This window comes from Podarcis pityusensis, assembly GCF_964106645.2.
Source record: "Podarcis pityusensis genome assembly, chromosome: 2".
NCBI lineage: Eukaryota > Metazoa > Chordata > Lepidosauria > Squamata > Lacertidae > Podarcis > Podarcis pityusensis.
The window spans coordinates 72,541,890-72,556,833 of NC_138029.1; the positions used below are offsets into that span (position 1 = coordinate 72,541,890).

The 14,944-nt window shown below is 41.7% G+C and overlaps 1 protein-coding gene across 3 annotated transcripts in view; it reads right to left on the reverse strand.

Annotated features, from left to right (window-relative positions):
- Positions 1 to 14,944, reverse strand: part of SLC38A3 (solute carrier family 38 member 3) — a 166,688-nt gene that overhangs the window by 138,366 nt on the left and 13,378 nt on the right. The window lies entirely within an intron of this gene.

Here is a 14,944-nt window from a genome sequence, read left to right on the forward strand (position 1 = left end):
CTTTTATCTCCTTATTTTGTCTTATTGAGTTTAAGAGGACTTCTAACACCATTATAAATAACAGCGGGGACAGTGGGCATCCCTGTCTTGTTCCTTTCGCTATTCTTATTTCCTCTGTCTCTACATTGTTTATTATCAGTTTCGCCTTTTGTTCCGTATAGATTGCCTTTACTCCGTTAAAGAATTCTGTGCCAACCTCCATATATTCTAGTTGTTTCAACAGGAAATCCCAAATTATGTTATCGAATGCTTTCTCTGCATCTACGAACATCATCATAGCTTGCTTATCACACCTGGCAGATAAATATTCTATAATATTTATTATATTTCTTGTATTATCCTTTAGTTGCCTGCCAGGCAGAAAGCCCGCTTGGTCTTTATGTATGATTTCTGTTAATATATTTTTTAGTCTCCTCGCCAGAATTCCTGCAAAGATCTTGTAGTCTATGTTCAATAGGGAGATTGGCCTGTAATTCTTAACCTGTAGCAGATCTGAGTCTTGTTTAGGAATTAATGTAATTAATGCATCCTTCCATGTCTCTGGTATTTCTCTTTCTTTAAGGATACTATTCATTACTTCTTGTAGTGGGGTCAACAAAACAGGTTCCATTTCTTTGTAGTAACTAACAGTGAATCCGTCTGGACCCGGAGCTTTCCCTTTTTTTAATTCTTTTATTACCTCTTTTATTTCTTCTATCCCAATTGGGATATTCAATTTCTCTTTTTCCACTGTTGGGATCTTCTGTATGTTTTTTCTTTTTAGAAACCTCTCTATTTTCCTCAAATTATTTCTTTCGCTATTTTTATAGAGTCCTCTGTAAAAATCCAAAAAGGCTTTCCTTATTTCCTTTGGGTTATTTGTCTCTTCTCCCTCCACCACAATTTTATTTATTGTATTTTGTTCCTTCCTTTTTTTTATCTGCCATGCCAATAACTTTCCAGATTTGTTAGCAAATTCAAAGCTTTTTTGTCTTAATTTCTTAACCTTCCATTCCACTTCCCTGTTTATTAGCATTGCAAACTGGGATTGCAGAACTTTAATATTTTCTTTTATTCTCTTATTATTGGGGTTTTTGATTAATTTCTGCTTGTTGTCCATTATCTGCTGTAGAATTTCATTTTTCCCTTTTTCTCTTCTTTTGTTCTTAATTACATTCTGTTGGATGAAAAAGCCCCTCATCACCGCCTTGCCTGCATCCCACACCACCTTTATTTTTGTATCCTTGCCTAAATTGTCCTCAAAATATTCCTTTAACCTTTTCTGAGCCTTCTCTACTATCTCTAAGTCGTCTAACAAATAATCTTTCATTTTCCATCTGTATGTTCTTTCTTCCAGCCCTTTCAGTTCCATTTTTATTGGGTTATGATCCGAAATCGTTTTAGCCTGGATCTCCACCTGTAGAGATCTTGGTATTAATTCATTCGAGATCCAAATCTGATCTAATCTCGAGAATGACTCGTTTGGTTCTGAGTGGTAAGTAAATTGTTTTTCCAAAGGATGTTTGAATCTCCAAATATCTACCAAATTACAATTTTTAACCAATGAAAAAAAGGTTCTAGGTAGCTTCCCTTCCTTACCTCTTCCTTCTCTTTGCCTATCCATGTCTAATGACACCACACCGTTCATATCTCCCAGTAATATTATTTTCTGGTCTACAAATTCAGATAGTTTTTCCTCTAACCTTCTGTAAAAGTCCGCCTTATTATCATTTGGGGCATATATCCCCACTATTATTAAGTTTTCTCCCTGCCATTTAATCTGGACTGCTATTATCCTCCCTTCTTCATCTTTAAAAATTTGTTGTGCTTCAATTTGTTTTTTGATATATATTACCACTCCCTTTTTTTTATTTTTGTGTAGAGAGGAGAATTCGTTTCCCAGTCTTTTATTAATCAGAACTCTTTTGTGTTTCCTTGCTATATGAGTCTCCTGTAAACAGATGATGTCTAGGCATTCTTTTTTTAGGATGTATTCAATTTTATTCCTTTTTTTCTTGTCATTCATCCCATTAATGTTCCAACTCCAAATTTTTAACACCATAATGGTTTAAGTTTATAGGAGGCTACTTTCTTTCTTTAAACTCTGTCCGCTCCCCCTTCCTCCTCTTCCTCTTCCTCTCCCTCTGTCCTCTCTGTTTCTTCTTCTGACTCCTTCCTGCCTTCTGCCTCATCACTTTTGTCTTCTTCTTTTTGGGCTTTCAGTTCTTTATATTTCCTCAAAAATTTACCAGTTTCTTCTGGGCTTATCAGTTTCTGTCTCTTGCTCCTATAAGTAAAGGAGATTCCTTCCGGGAACTCCCATTTGAACTCAATATTATTCCTCTTCAGAGTCTGTACCAATTCTTTATATGGGTCTCTCCATTTCAATAACCTAATTGGGATGTCTTTAAATATTATTACGTAGTTCCCATCAATGTTCAACCTTTTCACTCTGCTTTTTTGCAGGATCATATTCCTCATTTCTCTTTCTTTAAATGTAATCAAACAGTCTCCTGCAAATTTTTTAGCTCTGGCTGTTTTGACTTTCAGTCTAAATGCAGATTGTACTGCATTTGCCATCTCTTCTACTGGAATCTCCAACCAGAAAGCTAATTCTGTTATTAATTTCTCTTTTATATTTTCTCCTTGTATTTCTGGCACAGCTCTGAATCTTAAATTAGCTTCCCTCTGTCTTAGTTCATTCATAGCTATTATGTCTTTCATTTCTTCTTGGTTTTTGCTCAACTCTGAAATATCAGCTTTTATCTTATCCTCCTCACGTCTCATATCTTTCATATCTATTCTCGTCTTTTTCAATCCTTCCTCCACTGCTTGTGTTCTCCTAAAAACCTCTTTCAATTGACCCTTCAATTCATTAACTGTTTCATCCATCTTTTTATCCATTTTCCCAATCCTATTGTCTACTTGTTCTAATTTCACCTCTAGATTTTTCTCACTTTGTTTTATCTCTGCAAACATTCTTAGTATATCTGCTTTGAAATCTGTTTCTTGTCTCGATACCTTTCTCTCCGATGGTGTTCCCCCTTCTGCCCTCTTTCCCGTATTCGACATTATGTCTTGTTTTTTTACAACAACAACAACAATATGATTAGTAATGAGCCTTAATTCACAATTATCTAAAGACCCGACCAAAAGTACTTTAACAGTCTAGCAGGCCAGCACAGTTTCCTTTGTTCTTCTATCTCTATTCGGATTAATCTCAGAATTACAATATTACACGGTCCTTAGAGTTGCACTTTCCTCTTTTCTCTTCTTTTGGCCCAACTTTTCTTTTTTTACTTCTGGTTAACAAATCTTACGTTGAGACACTTTGAAAGTAACCGCGGATTCCTAAGTTCTCATAGTAACAGCAGGAAAGGGTTCTCAGAAAGTTCTTTAAGTTGGGAAGTAAGGGGTTCACACCTTGAGGAACCTTGGGATTGGGTTCATGGAATAGAAAGGAAAGAATATAAAGCAGGGGAGAGAGAGAGAAAGTATATAAAAAAAACCAAGTCGTAATGTTATATTCCGCCCACAAGGTGGCTCCTTCCTACTTTGCTTTACCTGCTACAGAGACAGGTTGAAGAATAAGGCTGCGGAGGAAAGGGGTCTATTTTTCCAGTCTTTAAATGTCCATCAGTTGCCTCTATAACTCAAGCCTGGAATATTCACAATGGGGCTGCACAAACAGAAGAGGACTAAAATCCAAGTCGATCCGTTCTATCAAAATATATCGTCGTCTGTTAATTAGCAAATACCACGCTTCCGTTTCTCCTAATGGCGTCGGAGCTTTCTCTTCCGTTATCACTTTACTGTTCTTAATTAGCGCCGAGAAAAACTCCTTCTTCTTCTCTTTCCCCTCCTCAGTTCATTAAGTGGTTCCAGTTTAAAAGCACTACCCTCTGTTCCCTGTTTAAGTTGATCCTAGTTATTAAGTATCAAGATACTTTAGTGTAAAAGGAGGAAGTTTCTTAGTTAGTTTTTTCCATCTACCCTCCTTATATTCTTCACTCTTTCAGTGTCTTATAAACAGAGGTAACGAAGAAAGTTAGTAAATAAGAGGAAAACCCCAAAACGTCAACCCAAAGTACTTCAAAGTGTTCTGTCTTCTCTTTATATACGTCTTTTAGAACCACTTAATATGGCGTCTGGAGCTCCTCTCCACCCCCGCTTAATATGGCGCTGGAAAATCTTCTTAATGCCTTAGCTTCTTCGCATAAATCTTAACAATAGTCCTCTTTATATTTCAGTTACCTCAGTTGCAGTATCGACTGGGTTTTCTCTTCTATCACAACACTTCTCTGCTCCCCCTTAGCTTTCTCCCTTTCTCCTTTATCTTTTGGAGAAAGTTTCTTTTTAACTTGAGTAAACGGGAGAGACGGAAACAGTAGCCGCTAGCGGTAACTTACTTTCTCTTTCGGCTCTGCATACAGCGCTGCGTCTTTTTCAATGAAGTCAAGCCGGCGCTGAACTCGGACTCTTCTCTTTTTACTCGGAGACTTCCTTATCTTTTCCCCTCTCACGTTGTCATAAAGACTAAGTTCTGAATCCGAGTTTCTTTATATCGAGAGCGGGGCGCTAATCCTTGCAGGCTCGGGGCTTCGCTGGTTCGCCGCTATAATGGCTGCCCAATTACCCACTGCTTGTTCTGTCGCTCTCTTCACCTTTATTCAAAGGCTACCTGACGACCGGACGAACAGCTTCCAGGCACTGCCGGGCACCTAGACCTCTAGACACCCTCCAGAGGCTTAGCAGGAGGTTTTTTTCGCCCTAAAAACCTCCAAATTCGGCCGAAAAAGCTAGGGCTCTCTCCGCAGAAAAAACCCTCGCCTGCAGCAGGTTCCGCGCTCCACCGGAAGCTCTAAGCAACTTATTTCCACTGGGTTTCTCTGTCTTCAGAAAGTTTGCACCTCTCAGATTTGTCTTACTCCCCAGTTTCTTTTGCTTGAGAGCGGAGCGCTTTCCCTCGGCGAGATCGGGGCTTCCGCTACTTGGGAGGGTAGATATGGCTGCCCTTGACCTGCCGCTCAGCTCCGCCGTTCTCTTCGCCTCTTTTTAGAAGTTACTTGACGGCGGGGCGAACTGCAACCGGTCCTGCAGGGCTCCCGTACCTCTGGACACCCTCCAGAGGTGTATCTGGGGTGTCTTTCGCCCTTCAACACCCCCTTTTCCTCCCTTTGTAGGTCGGGATTAACGCTCTCAGTCAAATCCCCTCTCGCTGCGAGGACGCGCTCCACCGGAAGAGGAATTATTAATTTAATAGGTAGAACAGGGAATCTTGGCTCCAGCTTGTCAAGAAGATGTAAAAGCTGTATATTTACGCACCCGGTTCTTCCTGCCTTCCATTGGTCCCTCTTGAAATTCACTTTGTTAGCTAGCGCCCAGTTCTCCAATCTGTTCAGGTCCTATTGATTTCCGCTTCTGTCTTCTGGGCATCAGCTCCGCCTCCCAGCTTGAGCCCCCCAGCAGCTTAGAAGGACACTGTCCTTTCTTTCCTCTCTCCTGCCTGGAAGAAATTCAATTCAGTTTGCATTTAAAGGCCAACCTCCTTAATTTGCACTTTCTGAAAGAATACACAAACCTACACAGAGCCATCCTTCGAAAGTTGCATGTCTCCAAATTTTGCAATGCAATTATCGAGCAACCCAGTTAATTGGCAGTGAAACATTTGCCACAACCACATCTGCAGACTTCTGTTAAAAGGCCAACAAGGAATTCTGACCACATTGTGTGGCTTCTGAAGTAAACTCCAGCTGGCCATCCTCATACCAAGTTAAACAGCTTGACACTGAGCTACAACAGTCCATTTTGATTCGAAGGTTACATGCCCCTGGGCAATTTATTATTATGGTTCATGGCATTCACTGTTAAAAGTATACATCTTGTTTGAAGAAACTGCATTCAAGGAGATTCCCCCCCCCCAAACCAAATGGAGCCTTAAAAAAAAAAAAAAAAAAAAAAGCACAAATGGGTATGGAGAACAGAGGATTGCTCAAACCAATTCAGTAAAATTCAAGGGCCAAACCACAAGGGAGCCACAACTGGAACTTGCAACTTTTTAAACTTTAAAATGAGCAATGAGGTTCCAGATTTGATGAGCAGCAGCAGCACTGAAGAGGGGACATTTAACCTTTTGCTGAATACTGTTTCCCCATTTGAAGTCAGTGGTGACCCCAGGAGATATTAGCTCCACTAGAGAAAACTTGTATCTGTATTTCCCCCCGAAGCATCTTAAAGGGGAAGTTTAGATCAGGGAGACAACACAGGGAAAGGGTTTGTTACCTCTTCCTGTGCTGCACCAATCAAGAAAACGGAGTCCTTTGCACCTGCTGTAAAGGAATTAACAGCCAAAATGGTATAGCAGTAAAACTGTTGGACTAGGACAGGAGAGGTCTATGTTCATGCTGCTTCTCAGCCATTATGATCACTCAGGGCCCCTCTCAGCTAGCATTTATTGCGGGTGCATTTTGCAACACATTCTTAACAAAATAATAGTGCAACAGTGGTGGATATAATCTCATTTAGTTTGTTCCATGAACCTTTCCCCATTGCTATCACTTCCACATTAATGCTAGGGGGGGGGGGCTATAGCACAACAAAAGCAGGGCAAAAATAAACCAGAACATTTGTGGTATAATGAGTGACAAGATTTCAGCAGGAAGTTATAGGATATGAACCAATTGGAAGTGAAGCAATGTGACCACGCCATAACTTTTGCAGGCACAAGTCATGTTGAAAGTGGGATCATGTGTGACTGCCCCAAGAAGAGTTTGGATTTGATATCCCACTTTACCACTACCCTAAGGAGTCTCAAAGCAGCTAACATTCTCCTTTCCCTTCCTCCCCCACAACAAACACTCTGTGAGGTGAGTGAGGCTGAGAGACTTCAGAGAAGTGTGACTAGCCCAAGGTCACCCAGCAGCTGCATGTGGAGGAGTGGAGACGTGAACCCGGTTCACCAGATTACGAGTCTACCGCTCTTAACCACTACAGCACACTGGCAGGGGTCAGCAACCTTTTTCAGCCATGGGCCGGTCCACCGTCCCTCAGACCATGTGGTGGGCCAGACTATATTTTTGGGGGGGAGAATGAATTCCTATGCCCCACAAATAACCCAGAGATGCATTTTAAATAGAAGCACACATTCTACTCATGTAAAAACACCAGGCAGGCCCCACAAATAAACCAGAGATTCATTTTAAATAAAAGGACACATTCTGCTCATGTAACGTTGATTCCCAGACTGTCCGCTGGCTGGCTTGAGAAGGCAATTGGGCTGCATCCGGCCCACGGGCCTTAGGTTGCCTACCCCTGCCCAAGAGCATCCAGAGTACAAACCATTGTGAAGGTGCAACAAAAGGATATCTGGAGGGGCCCTGGGTCACTTGAGGCCAGTCATTGTCTCTCAGTCTAACATGCATTACAGGTCTATTGCGCAGATAAAGTAAGAGGCGCAGAGCCATGCATACTGCCCAGGAAAGGCAGGAAAGAAATGCTTTACAAGTTGGCAAAATCTGCCATGAACCTGTCATCACACGTAGCTTTGTCTAGATTTTCCAGAGCAGTTTGTAATATTAGATTGCACTATACTTCCAGCTCCATGCTTTGTGCTAAAGGGGTGGGGCATTTTGGTGACATGACTGATCCAAGACCAACCTACATCTTCTATAAAATACTGAATCTGGACAACACCCTGCACTATCAGGTTCTCTCTTTGCTGCATACACAACCCTCCCTCCGAAGGGCTGATCAACACAGTCAATATTTGTGCCAAGTCCAAGTGAGGGTTATCCGAGGGAGCCTGTTATCAGACAGGGCTGTAGTATTATTACCCATGAGTTACAGTGGTGCCAGCAGCCAGCCCTGTCTTGCTCATTGCATTGTGCCTGATAGCTTACAAACTCTTTATTGTAATGTTCATTTTATATGCACACTCAAGAGTCATGGCACCCCAACCTCCTCTACAAAACACAGAAGGCCCCTGAACAGTGTCAAAGGCCACCACTAAGTCTGGAGAAGAGCTGGTGTCTTCTCCAGAATACCCAAGGACTCCGAGGGAGTAAGGAACTACTCATGAGAAGCTGCTCACCATGAGTACACTACATTCCTCAGGCAATCCAGGTGGGTAGCAAATGCGCTCTGGGTGGGGTTCTGTAGACTCTTGGTTAAGAACCTCCAGTTTCTGGCAGAGAGTGCTGCAACAACATCATTGTGGCAACCACATTAATTTATTTCTGCGATCTAGCTGGTGATGGGGCTGCCCTGTGTTTTGAACTTGGACAGTGACCAGCCCTTGTCTTTCAGATCGCCTCTGAGAATGGACTTGGGGCTGCTAGATTTGGTTTCATCTGAAGCAGGACAGTAACCAAATTTTGCAGGATGACTCCTGAGATGGAGGAGAAGGTTTTTCTCTCTGCTGGGGTGCACTTTGAATCAAGATGGCAGACTGAACCTTTCAAAGATTTTAATCACTGATCTCAAAAGTGCACTGATATCTTGGTTTCTTGAGTTCCTGAGCAAAACCAACTATGAGGTGGCTAGTATGTGTATCTAACATATGCACATTAGTGAATGACACTTCATGTGTCTTCTGAAGTTGATTTCAGTCCAAAAAAGCTAATGTGCCACAAGATAGTATGATGTTTTTGCTGAAACAGACTAATTTAACACTACTGTAGAAATTGTTTGCTGCCTATCAATGGATATGATGATATGAATTATTGTTTTGAAGAAGACTCCAAGTCTTGGGCAGCTCTTGTTCCTTAGAATATGTTGAAGCCCCATTAGAAGAGGTACATTGTAGTAAATCCTGGATTCCCTGGTACAAATGCTAAGGCTGCAAACCTATTCACACTTACCTGGGATAAGGTTTATTTCTGAGCTGGGTAGATAGATCCTTGCCCAAAGGCACCCAGAAGAGTTGACATTATCTGTGAACCTGTTCTGCTCAGTCTGGCTACTGGCTTGACACATTCATGCTTTACATCAACCCCTAGTAGCATGAACATATGAATGTAATAATAACTTTTTGATCTTAGCTAACATACAGTGGAGGGGTAAATTAGAGGCAGTACAGATTTTTCCAAATTCCACTGGAATTTTGGACAAAAATAAAAATTATGCTGTTCCTGTTTATCATATGAAAACTACTGATTCATTGTGCAGTGTTGTGGAGTATATTGTGCAACACATATATACACACCCTTTGGCGACTCTATTGTTTTCTCATGTGAAATGTTATTCATTCCCCTTGGCTACAGATACTTTCCTACGTCCCTGCATGGAAGCTTGGATCCTCATTCAGCTCTCTTCCTGCGTCACTTGTAACCTGACCCCCTGAAAACATCCACATAGTTCTGATCAGTTGTTGGTGCTGTGATGCTGACGTCCAGCAACAAGTCTTATTGCATGCAAACGATGTGATTTTCCTCCTCTCTGATGGGTCTGAGTCAACCCTAACAACAACATTGGCTCCTTTTGCCCTTCACAAAGGTCTGCACACTGTTCTCTCCCCAACATGTCATAATGAAGTCGCACATTCCCATCACAGAAAGCAGGGAAGATGTTTTTTCTGTACTCTCCAGACATCTATAATCTTCATTCATTTGAGTCAGGGCAGGGTACAATTCTTGGTCTTTGTATTATGCTCCTGGAGACGAGGGTAACAGACTTCTCTTACTGGTTGCTGCCTAGTATTTATAGACAGTTCAAGTTTATCACTGAATACTGTGCGTATGTAATTAACATGGTTTCCTGCTGTCCGCACTGGAAGTCTGGTCAAATATATTCATATGAGAATAAGGACTGGGGCTCAGGTGAACTGTAGAGTTTCCTATTTGGCGTCAGACCTGACCTATGGCAGTCAGATACTGCTGCAACTTCATATTATTTGCAAATACAGTCTCAATCTGCAATATTCAGAGCTCATCACATTCCCCACCCCACCCCATCACTTTTTGCTGCCATTCCAACCACTTTCTGAATCTGGGGGAACTAAGCAAGACTTGGTTGTGATCTTCAGTTCTTAGTGATGAACTGTGTTCACCACTGTGTTCATCACAATGAACGTGTTAGTCTTTAATAGGACCCTAGGTAGCTTTTGCTGCAAAAGACTAACCAAAATGGAAATGTCTGTCTTTCCAAAAGCAACCTTCTCCTGATGTCTTTAAATCACTATGTTAGGCTTCAGATTTCCATGTGTCTATGTGGTTCCATCCCACTGTCTATCAACCTAATTTCTCCCTGAATTAAATGGAAACAATAGCAGGGATGAACTGAGCTATATGGCAACTAACCAGTGGACAGGGGAGGGGGACTGACTTGAGGACCACACATCCCAATTATTTCTCTAGGTTGTGCCTGTCACAAAAAAAAACCACTGGTCTCCTGCCCCCCATTTTCCCCGAGGAAGGCAAGCACCTATCTACTACCCAGCTTGCGAATCCACAGGTTAAAGATTAAACTGTATGGAACTGAGTATGGAACTGAAAACAAAGAACTGCAGCAACAGTAATGACTCCCTGTGGTGATGGCTGCTTTTTCCTGCCCCACCAATGCTTTAAAAGCTTAATTTGAGAAGAGGGCACCTGAAAAGGAGCAAAGCAGATTGATGTCAACCAACACCAGGAGGTGCAACTCACATGCTTGCCCATGGATTTATCATTTTATTGTTAGGAATTATCTTCTTTGTTTTGCTCCTTCCCTCTTAACCTTGTGTTTAGTATTACTAATGCCAATTACTACAGCACATGCCCATTGCTTACTTTCGCCTACCTCTATACTTTTTTAAATTCTGCATTTATTGAATATCGCTTTCCTCCAGACCTAAACCAAGATGCTCACTGAATAGACACTGCAAGAGGAAAACCCACCATCCCTGCTCTCAAGCACCGTTCCAGTACAGCAAGCACCTCGTCCATCTACCTCAGCCTTGTCCACCATCGCCTATCTCACTCTTGGTCGTTCCTTCCATTTTGCCCCCTTTTTGCTGCCGCTTGGACCCAGATATCCCCCCCACCCCCTGCAGCATAATGGAAAGCTGAGTGGTGACAGACACCATGCCAAGGAGGTTGGAAACCATGTGGGGGCTGAGGAGTGAATCTCAGGAATGTGCCAACTCCATTATTCTCAGCCAGTGACGTTCCCAGCAAGTGAGCGTGCTAATGGATCTAATAGAAGCCAGCGAAGAGACTTTGCTGCCAAGTAATCCCCCCCCCACTTCTCTCCTGATTAGTATGTTGGTCAACATTCACTCCCCTGACCACCCTCATTTACCAGCACTGGATTAGGACAACAGCCCTGGCCGTTTCAAACATTAACTCTCAAAGCAGACCCCCTGCCTCTGATTAGCTGATCTGTGTATGTTAAGAAATCGTGGTACATTTTCATATTTCCTTCAAGCACTTCTTCTTTCTGTTGAAGCAGCAACAATGGAGGCAATTAGTAGCATGGGCTAACTTACATCCTCATTTCCCACATTGCAGTGGGCCAATCAAACAGGGCCCTTTTAGCTCTGTAGACAACTCTGGCTTCCTCTGTTATTTTCGCTTATATACACATTTTTACGGGCGCCTCACCCCAGTAATTATATTTTTGTACACATTACCTGGCACCGCAAATTTCAATGGATGACTGTGTTTCAGGTCTCCTTGTTTCAGAAACGGTGCATAAGGTACGTTTGCCTTTTGGTGCAAACATAATTGAAATTCTTCCCCATCCCTAGCCTAATGCGCCAATCAATCAAGCATCACCCCAAGCTTTTATTTCATTAAAAAAAGAAATATTCCTTTTCCAGGGATTTCCAGATAAGGGTTTGCCCATAAGGTGTCATTTGAACCTTAAAGGCAAAGAGCTAGATATCCACCACTGCAGCTCCGCTAACACAACAGACTTCCATGTGTAGCTCCCTCTTCCTCTCCTGCTCCCTCCAACTCCCTATGTGTCCTCAAAATTAGCTCCAGAGGGTGGGTGGGTGAGTGTGGAGCTTTCAGAGCAGATAGGAAGATGGGAAGTAGAAGTCCTCCTGCACTAGTAGAACAAGGCTAGTTCAGCATTGGATGCAATCCAAAAGGTGCCCCTTTCCTCACTCATCCCATCCTTTCTTTTGTACTAGTCTCTGTAGCATCTGCCATTGTCTAGCTGCAAATGGGTTTGCTTGGCTTGAATTATCAGAGGCCCTGTTTGGACAATGCCTAAAAGTGCCGATCCAGCTTAATATCCCTACCATTCCAAGCCAACCATCTGGGGAATGGTCTATTCCGAATACAGCCATATGCATAAAATCTTATGCACAGAGAACCGGACTGCATGGTTTGTTCCTAAATTGCACGCAACTGTAAAAGCATGGAGTGCATTTGAAGGGGCCATTCTCATATGGATTTTTCGCTAACTTTTATATATGAAAACACACACACACTTTTGGCTCTCAGCAAGTAGTATATAAATAATAATATTTTAAAACAAAACCAAACCCCGAAAAGCATTAAAAACAGACCAGGGACAAAGAGTCATCTTCATATAATGGGCTGGATCATGCAATGGGCCAGATCAGCACTTTGTTGTCATTTGATAACTGTGGCATTTTTCCACTAAAGTGTGTCAAGCTCAAGACTCAGCACTTTGGGAATATCAGGCAAGAATATGCTCTGTCTGCCTCCACTGATCTCTGTCCAAAAAAGGGTGTGAAAGATGTTCCATCTATGGAAGAGCCTTCTATTTGCACACTAAAAGTCATCCCAGGACATCCCTGGAACCAGAACAGTCCCAACTTGCTTATTTTGATGTGGATGATTAAAAGGCATTCATAAAGACCATACACAAAACTAATCTCAAGGGTAAAAGATGTCACCATCATGACCTCTTGCCTGAGTAGTTACAGGCAGTTCACAGTCTGGCAATGCATCTCTTACTTTATGCTTACTTACATTGAATCTCCTCTGGCATTTTGCTCCCCAGCAACTAATTTTGTTAGATCATTCTAGGATTTTTCAAACTCTGCTTTCAATTTAAATATTCTGCGTGTTTCAGTGTCATCTTGAAATTTGGCTGCCTCGATAGTCATTCCTGTCTCTGGACTATTTATTAATGTTTTAAGAGTGCCAGTCCCAATAGTGGAATAATAATAATTCCTTTGATTTATGGAGTTCAGAAATGAGCACCAGCCTTCACGTAGTCGAAACAGCACCCTCCCTACACAAGAGACACATATCAGAAGGACTGGAGGAAACTGAACATTTGCAAAAGTACAAAAAATCCTTAGGGGAAAAGCCCTAAGATGGGGGGACCCAAAAACAACCCAATGAGAACCAAGTGTGCTCAGTGTTCAGAGGATGCTGCCTGGGTATTGGGGCTTATGTGGAAAATAGGAGAGAATGGAATGGAGTATTCTATCCTGAACTAGAACACACTGCAACATTTTGTTCTAGGTCCTACTTGCCAAATTTATAAATGGAATCCAAGGGACCAGGGTACACCAGACATCATCCTGAACAACAAATACTATGCTTTATTAAACAGGCTGTATGGCTCAAGCCACACAGCTCAAGGAAAAGTAGAAAAGAAGAACACCAGCAATTCTGATCTGAGCAGAACTGCATCTGCCCAAATATCTTAGGCCCAACATATAAAAGCAAGACTTCACCAAGAAAGAGTTTTCTTAGCATTCTCATTCACCCCATAAATATAATGTCTCATTAGAAGGAAAATGTCTGTGGCAGTTTTAGCTATTTTCCTGATGAGCTAGCTTGTTGCTGAACTAAGACAAAAGCCCCTTTCTTCCTTGCATTCTGACATTGCAATAGCTCAATTTTGTTAATGGACAAAGCCCCTCGTCTGAAAAGCAAGGTTACAAATAATTAACAGCCCACTGATATCGCCTGGTAGAGAAAGACCAGAGGCAGGCCATGAACTCAGAGGACAGGGCAGGCATCCATATGAAGATGGTCTGAAAAGGGCATGTCAGCTTAATTTGGCAAAGAATAAGAGGAGGCATAATAAAGGAAGAGAAAATAATGAAGGGATAGAAAGAGCCAAAAAAACTTCTTCTATTAAGAGCAGCCTTTTGTTATACACTGAAACATTCCCAGGGTGACACATTTTGAAGCCTGTAGGAGAAAATATGTTTTGTTATTAAACTGTGGAACATATTGCCAAGGGATGTTAACAAATAGTTCTACATGCATTTTAGTAAGACTAGATAATATCACTTAGGTCCAATTTCATCTGATGATTTTCCTGTGTAGAAATGATTTCTGCGTTATAATAAAACAGGTTGCACAGTATTTCCATTTTCCCCACATGTGCACAAGTCAGCTCTTGCGTTAAATGACCCTGTCACCATTCATTTCAAATGACTGTACTCACACCTCACTCTTCAAGTCTCCTTCATTTTGTGTTTAAAAGGGGGGGGGGTATCTCTAAGGATAGTCATGGAAGCTTGCGCCTCCCATCTTAAGAACTTCTAGAGAGGTAGCTGTTTTAGTCTGGAGAGAGCGGGGTGGGGGTGGGGTGAGGAATCTTAAAGCAGGCCAACCTATGACATAAGCTTTTGTCAACCAGATCCACTTGTCAACCAATCCACTTCACAGAAATTGGCAGGCATGTGTAAAACATATATCTCACACAAAAATTGACTGTTGACAGGAGAGTAGCTCCTGAGGATTAATGAGAGGCTTTTATTTGAGCACTCTATAGTCTATGCTCAAGTTGATATGAAATGTGTGCACTTTAAATATTAGCCTCTTTATGCATTTTACAGTATAGATTTATTCATTGCTGTGCGTTTTATAATATATGATCAAGCGGCTAGAAACAGAGTCTACTTTAATATTTAGCCTTGATGGTAAAAATCTTATACACTTTATTTTTTAACTTTTATACATTTGGCATAGTACTGCCATGCAGCAGCTGCTGGTTTGGTTATTGTTAATGTGAGATTGTACTAGAAATGTTTATTATATTTGATTGA